This window comes from Lutjanus erythropterus, chromosome 14, assembly GCF_056507025.1.
Source record: "Lutjanus erythropterus isolate fLutEry1 chromosome 14, fLutEry1.hap2, whole genome shotgun sequence".
NCBI lineage: Eukaryota > Metazoa > Chordata > Actinopteri > Lutjaniformes > Lutjanidae > Lutjanus > Lutjanus erythropterus.
The window spans coordinates 28,225,113-28,236,009 of NC_139330.1; positions in this window are offsets into that span (position 1 = coordinate 28,225,113).

Sequence of the window (10,897 nt, forward strand, 5' to 3'; positions counted from 1 at the left end):
ACTGAATTCAAATGAACTCACAGTGCAACAGAAAATGGTTCAGTTTAAACTGCCTGAGGCAGAAAGGGAGAAATAAACATGCTCTGCACGCTTCCTTTTGTTATTCCCCCTTCTCTTTGGGTTTGAAAATGGAACATCTTTAGAGGAATTCTACATCTGTGTGACATTTCAGATTTATAGACAAAAAGAGTATATTAAAGGTGTGGTTTTATTGTTTAAAATATGGTATTTTATTATTAACATCCACACTATAATCTGAAGCATAAAGATTCTTATTCTCTTCAGCTGCAGGAATATTGTAGCTTCAGCTGTCTAGGAAACACATTGTGCTGTTTGGATGAATGTAAATGTGTTACAAGGTATGAAAATGTAAATGATTTAATTTTCAAGTTCACCATACAGCGAGATTTTCTTTAACACAGTCATGCAGCTGTGATACGGAGAGCATCAAGGTTAAACTGTTTTGATGTTTTCAGTAGGTGATCTCCCTCTCTGCCGCTCTCTGATGATGCAACCTCTCCTCACTCCTTGCCAAATGGTGCTAACTAGTGCCCAGACTCCAGGACCGTCTCCCGCGTGCCTTCTCTTGTTTTTTTTTTTTTTTCCTTCTTCCTTCTTTATTGGTGTGTGTTTTTTTTTTCTCCTCTCCCTCCCCTGCACGCGATTCAAATGCCCTCCCTAGAAGCACACGGAGCGCTGAGCGGGCCAAACAAATCTGACTGAGTTGTTTATCACAAGCGCTTGAATGTCAACTTGGCAAAACCTGCAGCTATAGCTGTTGTGTGGAGAGGAATGAGAGTAATTACACAGACTGACAGACATAAACACACACAAAGAGCTTGCAAGAGATGCAACAGTGCAATCGCACACGCACAGAGGTTTTTTTTTTATGATAAATAGACTGAGGCGATGCTTTCATGTCGTCTCTTAGTTTACTGTATGATGAAGCCATTAATTGTCTTCCTCTCCCTACCTTTCTCTCTCTTTTACCTCATTTCCTCTCACCCTTCTTCCCTCTCTGTCTCCCTCGTCTCACCTATTTCTCTCCTTTTCCCCCATTTTCCATCTTTTTCTCACTCTCTGGTTCAATGATTGGAGACTTCAAATTGCCACTGAATTTCATCATAAAACCCCACTCCTGCTCCTACTGCCCTTGTTGCCTCCTGCCAAACACACATAGATATGCGGGCGCACACGCGAGCTCGCTGCTAACATGCCACCAGAAACCTATTATTCAGGGTAACTATCAACAAATCCATGTCAAAAACAATTAGGGAGAAAAAGCGTCTCGGAAAGAAAAAGCAACAGAAAGAAAATTGGAAAGTTCCTTGTTTGCAAAGAGCGAAAGAATATTTATTGAAGCGTCTGATGCACACAAATCAACAAAAGCACACAGAGCAGAGGAGGGGAGATAAGAATGGCTGGAACACAACATGCAAATAGGCAGGCAGGCAATGTGTTTCGAGCTCAGTGCTCCCCCTCTGGCTGCAACTAACCACTTTTCACACAAACATGCATATACACAAGCAAATTGACATGCAGGTACAATCACTAAATACTTAGAATATCACAGCCGTGCATTCTAATTTCACCAGCCTAATTCAAGTGAAAAGAATCCATCCAAATTTGCTTCAACTAATTCTAACACAACTTTGATTCATGTGTTTGCCAAATCTGATCGACTGGCAGGTCTTTCTAGTGAGAAATCCTCCGGGACGCGGCGAGTGATGAGTGTTATGCCTCCAAAAGTGGGTTATTTAAACACAAGAGGATCTGAGTTACGTTATGAACATTAATATCTGCTGTGGCTAAATGAGTCACATTCAGAGTTTGTGTTTTTGTGCAGACGCCACTCTGGATCTCTCGGTCAAATCAATTCTCGGGGCTTCACGGGGGACGATATTCACCTTGCTGCATGAATATTTGATAACTCGGTGGATGCAGAATGCAAAAATGTGTACTCTTAATTCTCATTTTTAATTTCATAAGCTTTTTAGGCAATTAAAATAGTATCTGTACCACCCATTGCTCCACAGGCACACATCATAGTGACAGTTACTTAACTATTAGCACAAATATTTTTGGAATGAAGCAGTAGTAAATTGCAAATTTGCCAATAATATAGTATCAGTCCAATTGTATTATTTTCAGGAGTAATTGGGCAATTAGAGAATTCATGGTTCTGCAGTCAAATTTTTAGAATAGATACAGTTTAATGACAGTTATTCATTTTAACAAACAATGAAATATAATTAATAATATTTACTAATTATTAGTAATGCTATAATTGATCTTGTTTGAGATGTTTTGTTATGTGTGCCACAATAACAAATAAGACTAATTAAATCAGAATGTAATTGTTATTGTCTTCTATCAGTTACAATGAACTATATTTTTTTATTTCATATTATTCAAACAAGTGATGAAATAGTTTTAGCATTACTAATACTTATCAGTCATTCTTTATTGTAATTTCTTTGTTTGTAAACATAACTATTAATAAAGATTAATTAACTATCAAATTATTTTTTATTAATGATGGGTATTGTTAAGTGTCAGCCATGTGCAGTGTTGGGTGGTTTATCAAGGACACCAGCAAAGCAACACAGTATGTACAATAAGCAAGGCAGAAACATCAGACAGGTCAGACCGCTGTGTTTAACTGCATATCCTTAAAAGTTACCGTTACACCTCAAAATGAAAACAGCAATAAAAAACTCTGGCAGTTTCCCCTGGAATGTGTTTAGCAAGTTATCTCACACACAAATGTAATGTTTTGACTCAGTATTTGTACTCTCAAGATGCTCAAATACTCTACTGAAAGGGTTCATCCTATAGGGAGCATAAATATTATTTATTATATATATAATACATTAATTTTCATGTCAATCTGCCCTTTACCTTTTGACATTTGTTGTTTACATGATACCCAACATGTCATCCCTGCCACTAACTGACAAAAAGCAACTTGAAAACACGGCTGGAAGCTTTGGTGTTTCAAATTGTGCTTTCATTTTGCAAGTGAGGTCACTTCATTGTTGAGTTGTGTACACACGGAAATTGGTCACAGCGCTGATGCAGACCTGAGTGAATTGTGTGAATTCCATGTTGCGGCATTTACGGTCAGCTGGCCGTCTGCTATCTTTAACACATGACGCCAGATTTCCACTGAGGGAACATCAAACGTCACCTCCATAAAAGGATTTCCTCACATCTGGAAAACCACTGTGATAGTGCCTGCGTGTGTGTGTGTGTGTGTGTGTGTGTGTGTGTGTGTGTGTGTGTGTGTGTGTGTGTGTGTGTGTGTGTGTGTGTGTGTGTGCCAAAAGAGAAGAGTAAAAGACTTAATCTCATCTAGCCAATCCTTAATCAGGTCTCTCCAGTCCTTCCACTCGTTTCCCTAGCAACAGCCCATCACTTCTTCCAAGTATCCCCTAATCTGGGGTGTGTGTGTGTGTGTGTGTGTGTGTGTGTGTGTGTGTGTGTGTGTGTGTGTGTGTGTGTGTGTGTGTATGCTAGCATGTTTGCAGACATGGATATGTGCTTGTCTGCATGTCAATGTGTTTGCATTGCCATTGTCTCTCTCCATGTTTACCACTGGTGGTTGGTTTAACCAATCATAAATTTGACCAGCTAACAACTAGAACATCACAGCTGTTTTTACAACCAACGACGACAACAAACAACGACCAGAGACCAGTGAAGTAGTTGCATTGTTGTGTGGTTTTTACAGTGAGGTTTAAATGACTGCTGTCCAGCTGTGGACTGGTCAGAAGTTTCCATTGGCTCAACAGGAAGACAGAGGTTACAGGGTTTCACAGTGTTGTGTGTATGTGTGTGTGTGTGATACATGCTGCTACTGTTTCAATAGGAGGAAGTCGGTGTGACCCTGCACGGTAGAAGAATTCCTCGTCTCACAGCTGCAAAAAAAAAAAAAAAAAAAAAAAAAAAAAAAAAAAACCCTGATAGTCACTGGTGCTCATTTTTTGCATGTCATCCTGTTCATGTCACTTTGTTGTACTCACACTCACTGTCCTGTCGGTCACTGTGGATGATTCATGAGAGAAGAATGAGCGCGTGATTCATTTCACTGGATTCTAGGTGGGAAGAATGAAGCTGCCTTCGATCACAAAACAGCTTACTCAGCAACTTACTCAGACCGCAGAATCAACAAAAATACAACAACCAGTTTTGTCCCAAAACTCAATATTCATAGAGGTTGTGAAGAAATCAAACAATATACAAGAAGGGAGCACAGCCCAAACAATGGAAATACGGTGCAACGGTAGAGGCATAGAGGAGAAAACATATATAAGACTTTCACCCAGACAACAGCACAATTACTAACATACACACAATAATATACACATAATAGCCAAGACATACTGTACATTCATCTGCACGTCAGCAGGATTTAAATTACAGGAAAAATCAGAGCCAACAGCACAACAAACTAACCTGTATCTCAACAACACAGGACCTAAATGCAGGTATACTCAGTTAAAGCCAACAGCTCATTAACAAAATACACCGCTCTTAACCGCAAATAAGAGTAAAGTTTAATTCACTGCAAACACAAAGCTCAAAAAATACTCGACAGCAAGTTATGGTATCACAGATAGCAAACAGTTCAGCCATGAGAAAAAGTGCTTTGAGGTGTCTTTGTGTCATCTTAGTCTCCATTTTTAATCCTGGATGAGTGTTGTGCCAAGAAGTGACTGGACTGATTGTATTGCCCAATTTCTATGTTGCTGTATATCTAAAGCCTTTTTTTTTTTTATCTGGATCAAACAGTCATTCTGTGCAAATACGTGGTCATAGCAAAGGTAAGTCTTTGTGAAATGTTTCTCGTTTCCCACCTGACGCTCTGACATGAGCGGACGGATTCACTTGAAGGGGTGGAAGGGACAGTACCACTTCTTGCACTTGCCTTAGTGTGTGAGGAGCCTGATTTTGGGACCATGTAACCCCAAAGCAGATGGGCTGTTACAACATCAAGAGAACAGCCGCAGTTTGGTGCAGTAAAGGGAAGCTACTTCCAACATCTATGCTTCTATCCATGCACATCCGTATCGTTGTTTTTTCATTTTTATGCCTCCACACCAGTGACAGTTGTGGTCTGAGATATTGTGTTTTCAGATTGTTCATCTCATTTTTGTGATCTCATGATGGCCTTGAGAGAATTTCTTCAGTCTTGGTACGAATTACCAACTAGACTGATTAGATTTTGATGGTCAAAGATTCACTGTGATCATGTGCTGATCATCTTGTTGATCACACTTGTTCTAGTTGACAGTACACAATGTGCTGATTGGACATACTGGATGGACAGGACATGCTTCACCTGTCTCTGTATTTTTGTGCTCTTTTGATTATAAATGTGGACATTCCTGTTATTGTTTTTTACTTAACTTTGGAAACCGCAATAACAGTCTTCCAGGGCTGCTTTTAGTTCGCATCAGTGTGAAAGAGTCGGGATTGTGCATATTAAAATTCAAATTAAATAAAGTTTGAATTAAGTATATTAGTATAAATTTAGAATTGAATTACCAAGATGTGATCTAGTCGCATAATTATTTGATTATTAAATAAAATTACCATGAACGTGATAAAAAAAATTGCCCCTAAAACATAAATTGAGTCAGAAAAAGCTGTCTGAATGAAAATATAATTTCTTATCTCACTTACTTTCTATCTCTGTCTCTCCCTTGTCCTTCAGTGCCCTTGTGACATGCTTTACCCCTCTTATTAGTCTCTGTCTCTACATGGCGGTTTCTCATCGCTTTCAGTTCCTCTTCTTTCTCCAGTGAACTTGATGAGTATAACCAGAAATGCTGAGTTTTCCCTTTCACTCGCTGTATTCCCACACCCACAAATCACCAGATAGAACAGAATAAAACAGACCTGAATTCAACAGAGTATGAGGGGACACAATAGGGGACTAGACTTAAATGGATAATACCAAAATCCATTAAGTGGATGGCAGTTTTTCTAATGAAATCTCTCTCAGTATCTTTTCGTGTACAGGTTGTCCCGTAATATGATTCAGCGTCTTGTGTGAGTTACAGAGGAACAGAGCCAGGATCCAGCCGTGCATGACTGACAGGTGGACCAACAGGATTACACAGACAGTAGATTCAAAAGCTCCTTTCAGTTTCACACCGCACAATCTCTTAAGAACACCTCTGATCAGTCGGAAGTCAGATGCATATTTCTCTCTCCCATCTTTTGTTAAATTCCGCATCGATTGGTTAGTTTTAGACACTTTGATAGCCATGAATTTTCCAACAGGAAATCATGGAGGACGGATCCTACTGACTTTTGTAATCCTGACTTTTCCTCTAGTGGACATTTTTGTGTTTTTGAAGAAATGTAAAACAAAGACCTGTTTTGTTCCACTCTGCTGGTTCATATGATTTATTATTTTCTTCACATTTAATGATTATTTTTCTTCATAATAGCTGTTAAAGCAGAGATTTTCATACATGCTACTAATAGAATTTTCTCACAGCAGACAGTTTGACTTGTCAGACACCAGTAATAACATTAATGATGGCTTTATGATTATAATTACACCTTTTTCTGCTATGACGAGCTCAGATCCACATAGTTATTTTCCATTAAATCACGTTTTCCTGATCAACTGATTTGGCACCTTTCCTAACTTTTTGTGCTTCATGGATCCTGTAGGCGTTGTTTTCCCCAAAGACTGCCTGACTGTGAAATAAATGCAACTCAGCTGCAATAATTTACGTTTTAATTTCAGCATTTATAGTCCCATGTCCACATTATTTCTTTTGGCTTTCCCTTCCGTTATCTATTTGCTCAGCTAAGCTCAATTTGCTGCGCTGGTATCAGTGAATCACCCTGTTGCAAAAGTATGTACAGTATGTACTATTACGATTCACCAAGACTAATAAATTAATGTTGGTCACACCCCACATATGAGTTTCTGGGTGTGTTTGACTCCTCTGCTCTCATTCCTCTCCTGATATTCAGAGCTTAGACTCCATTACGTGGGATTTCTGCTCCAAAACAGATTCTCGGAGAGCTGAGAGGGGTAATGCAGCTTTTTCATGCCAAACTTTTACATGCTACAAATCCTCTTTCTCTCCCTCCCCATTTGTATAAATCCTCACCTCTATCTCCTTTTCTTCCCCGTCCACAGTTAATACTTGTTACTTTATAGATGCTTTGCATTTACAGGCTAGAAAACAGAGGTCAGTCAGAGTTGTAGCTGTGATCAGTCAGGTTAGTTGTTTTTTTTTTCTTTTCTTTTTGTGTTTTTAGTTAGATAAGTTTACAGGCTGTAATCTAAAAAGATTAAATAAATAAAATGGAAAGTTCTCAGAATCTTGTCTGATGATGATATAATCAAATGTTTATCTGGTGCACAACAGGATCTACTTTATTTAAAAAGAAAGATTAATATCTTATGGACTGCCCCAGTGGTGCACAGTTCGAAAGAAGTCCACAAACTTTCAGTAAGAGTGAGCACTCCTCTTCCTCCTCCTCCTCCTCACAACATCTGTGTGAGTAAAAAAACAGCAGCAAAACAACCCGAGAGTCCCATCACTGACAGCAGAGCTCTGTTATGACAACCACGCAATCGATGCTGCCTGAGCATCATAGTTCAGCTGGTGTCCAAAGGCTATGTCCAGACGGAGGTGTGAGGGGTGAGAGGTCATCTTGTGTTCATGTGCGCTTGCCATCATTTGCTGGATTCCAGAAGACAAAGCTCAAAAGTTCATGTAAAATGTGTTGTTGATGCAAAAAAGAACAAGGCCTCGATTTACAAAGGCATCTTAAGCCTTGAGTTCACTTTCAGTCATAGTTTGACCATTATTCATTTCTTAACATCTCATCTTCATCATATCTTTAATATATATTTTTCAAATAAAATAAAGTTCATATGATTCATTTGAATGAGCATAGGAAAATAATACCATAATTGCAAGCAAGGGCCATAGAATCTGTGTCTGATATCAGTTTTTCTCTTTTAGCATGTTTTCAGTTCTGATAGTCTCTCATTCCTCTTTGGTCTTGTTTTGACGTTGGGTGGGCTTAGTGGCTCCCAGAGGGCATTTAGCAAGTGATTGGCACAGGTCATGGGTCAACTCTGAAGCACCCAGCCTGCTCATGTTTCACTTTCCCAAAGCAAATAGAAACACTGAGGTGGCAAATAGCAGTAACTTCAGTCTTATTTTGTCTGGCTCTGTTTGCCATATTAAAAGTCAGTGTTTCAGTTGCTTTTGACATGAAAATAATTATTTTAGATCATCAAGCTCGTTAGTCACTTAGTACAAGTGAATAATGCAAAATATGTTTATATACCACAAAACATAATTGCTGCCTGATGTCATTCACTGTCTATGTTTTGCAGACTATCATTATACATTTTAATTCATACACCTGTTTATTTAGAAATAAAATATTGGCAGCATTACATTTCTTGCATTTGTTAACAGAAATGTGTTGTGTATGAGCAAAACTTTTAGGAAATATGGTTGTAATGATGACAAGAGATTAAATGAAAGCACTCTGATAGCGCTGGTTTTGCTTTTACAGTTTTTTCTAGTCATGCTACAAGTGTGCTGACAGCTGCTCCACTACTGTAGTTGATACTAAAGAGCTCAACAACTATTTGATGGACTGTAATGAATTGTGGTACAGATATTCATTTATCAGCGCCAGTTCAAACTTCTCAAGAGCTGGGTCAAAGCTCAAACTTTTGAAGTAAGTTGACAGTCCCAAAAGTTAACTGGGATGTTTCTTCCACTTGTTTATTTGTTCATTTTTATTTAGATATAATTTTAAATAGAACCTCTTCCTATCAGGGAAGCTGGAAGTCAGTCACAGTTGGGTATACTGGCAAAAGGCTGGTTTATATAATGACATCATACTAAATGGTGTGAGATATTTATGTTTTTTGTATTAATTTGATTGGACAGGATAACTTACTATAGCTATTAACAACAATTTACAATGAGAACATTTTGCACTACAGCAGACAGCAAACTTGAGCACCACTGCATGTCAAAGTGGCCACAGCAACTACACAGTCAACAAAGTCACAGTCAACATTTACATTCATTAGTTGCAAACTGATGCTTTCACCAAAAATATAACCATGTTCTTTCAATGTGCACGACTTTGTTCGTGGTGCCCAGAGGATGAATTGCAATGACTCTGGTGATCCTTTAACTTATCATCTAGCAGCAGCATCAGGTCAAAAGATCAATTTGCTCAATACTTTGATTTATGACTAAATACAGGGCAAACATGACATTCTTTGTGTTTAGTGTTAATTAGCACATGTTAACTATGATGGTGAACATTATACCAGCTAAACATCAGCACGTTAGCATTGTCGCATTGAACATTTTAGCATGTTGATGTTAGCATTAAGCCCAAAGCACCACTGTAGACGGACTATACTACTTCCATGACTATATGCTTTTATTGTTGCTGTTGTTGTTTATTGTTTTACTGACCCTCAGGTGACTCCATAAATCTCCTGAAGTTTCTCTAGCAGTTGTCATGCCTCCCAAAATGGGCTTTAAAGGCTGTTTTTTGTTATCCATGTCTCTTCATTTATTCAAGGCCTGCGCAGAGTGTCACCATCCACAGCCGCCACGACCATGAAAAGGTCAGAAAGAGCCTGCAGGTAGAAGACGATGACGTCCAGTCATAAACAGAGGAGACGATGGGGGGTCTGACATCGGCTTTACCCCAGGCGACAACAGCATCTGGAGTGTGTGTGTGCGTTAATCTGAGCAGAGTGTGTGTTTAAAGCGCAGTGGGATGATCTGCCCTCATATCCACCAAAAGGGGAGAGGAGAGAAACGAAGGGAAGGAGGGGGGTGGGTTTAAGCTTGTTATTAGAAACACCAGTCAGATTCTCTGGAAAGGGATGGGAAATCCCTCTCTGCCTCTGTGATTGTCTCTCCATCTCTCTCTGGATTTGGAGTGTGTACTCCCCCTCACCCCATCTATCTTCCTCCACCCCTCCTACTAGTGTAGCATAAGCAGCATATCCCAGAAAGCAACAGAAAATTGATTGTGATAGGGTTAAGCCAGTGCTCATGTCCACACACTCAAAAGAAAACCCCTCCCCATCCAAAGGAATGGGATTATAATAAAGTGCTGCACGAGCTGTAAAACCTGCTCTCTGTTTTTCATTATCTATAGACAAGGGATTGACAAAACTATAAGAGTTAAGAGATTTTAGGGTTAAAGGACAATTCTGGCTTTTGTTTTTGTTTATGCCTGCAGTGCTTATCACATTGAATATATATGTTAGCATACATACTGTACTCAATTTTATTTTTGTCAGAGACACTTCCTGTACAAGTTTGTCCAACACCTTATAACCAGCGTTTGAACACACCAGAGAAGTAGTAGGGAACACAGGGGTTTTATAATGGAGAACACAGTACCCAGCTGCATTTGATGCAACTACAAATACGCAGTTAACACTGTGAAATGTTCTCAGTTTGGGTAGGTTTAGGTGAGGGGTCAGCAGCCTGTGACTCTGGAGCCACATGCAGCTCTTTTGCCCTTCTCAAGTGGCTCTGTGTGGCTTTGACAAAAAAATTATATGGAAATATCGTCTCTCTTTTTTTTAACATTTTAATTTTCATTAATATTGTTGTAGGCTTAGGTTACAACAACTCAATACCTTGTGAGCAGTGTTCATGAATATGAAACTGCTCACAACAAGGTCTGTGGATTATCTGGAGAATCTGGGTCATGATTTTTAGAAAGAGACATTGTTTTTTGAATTTGAGAGAAGGCAGACATCACTATGGCCAATATCGCCAAAACTTGGCAACTCACATCAAAAAATGGAGATGGAGAAACGGCACTACAGGTCAGGGGAAATGTATGTATTGAT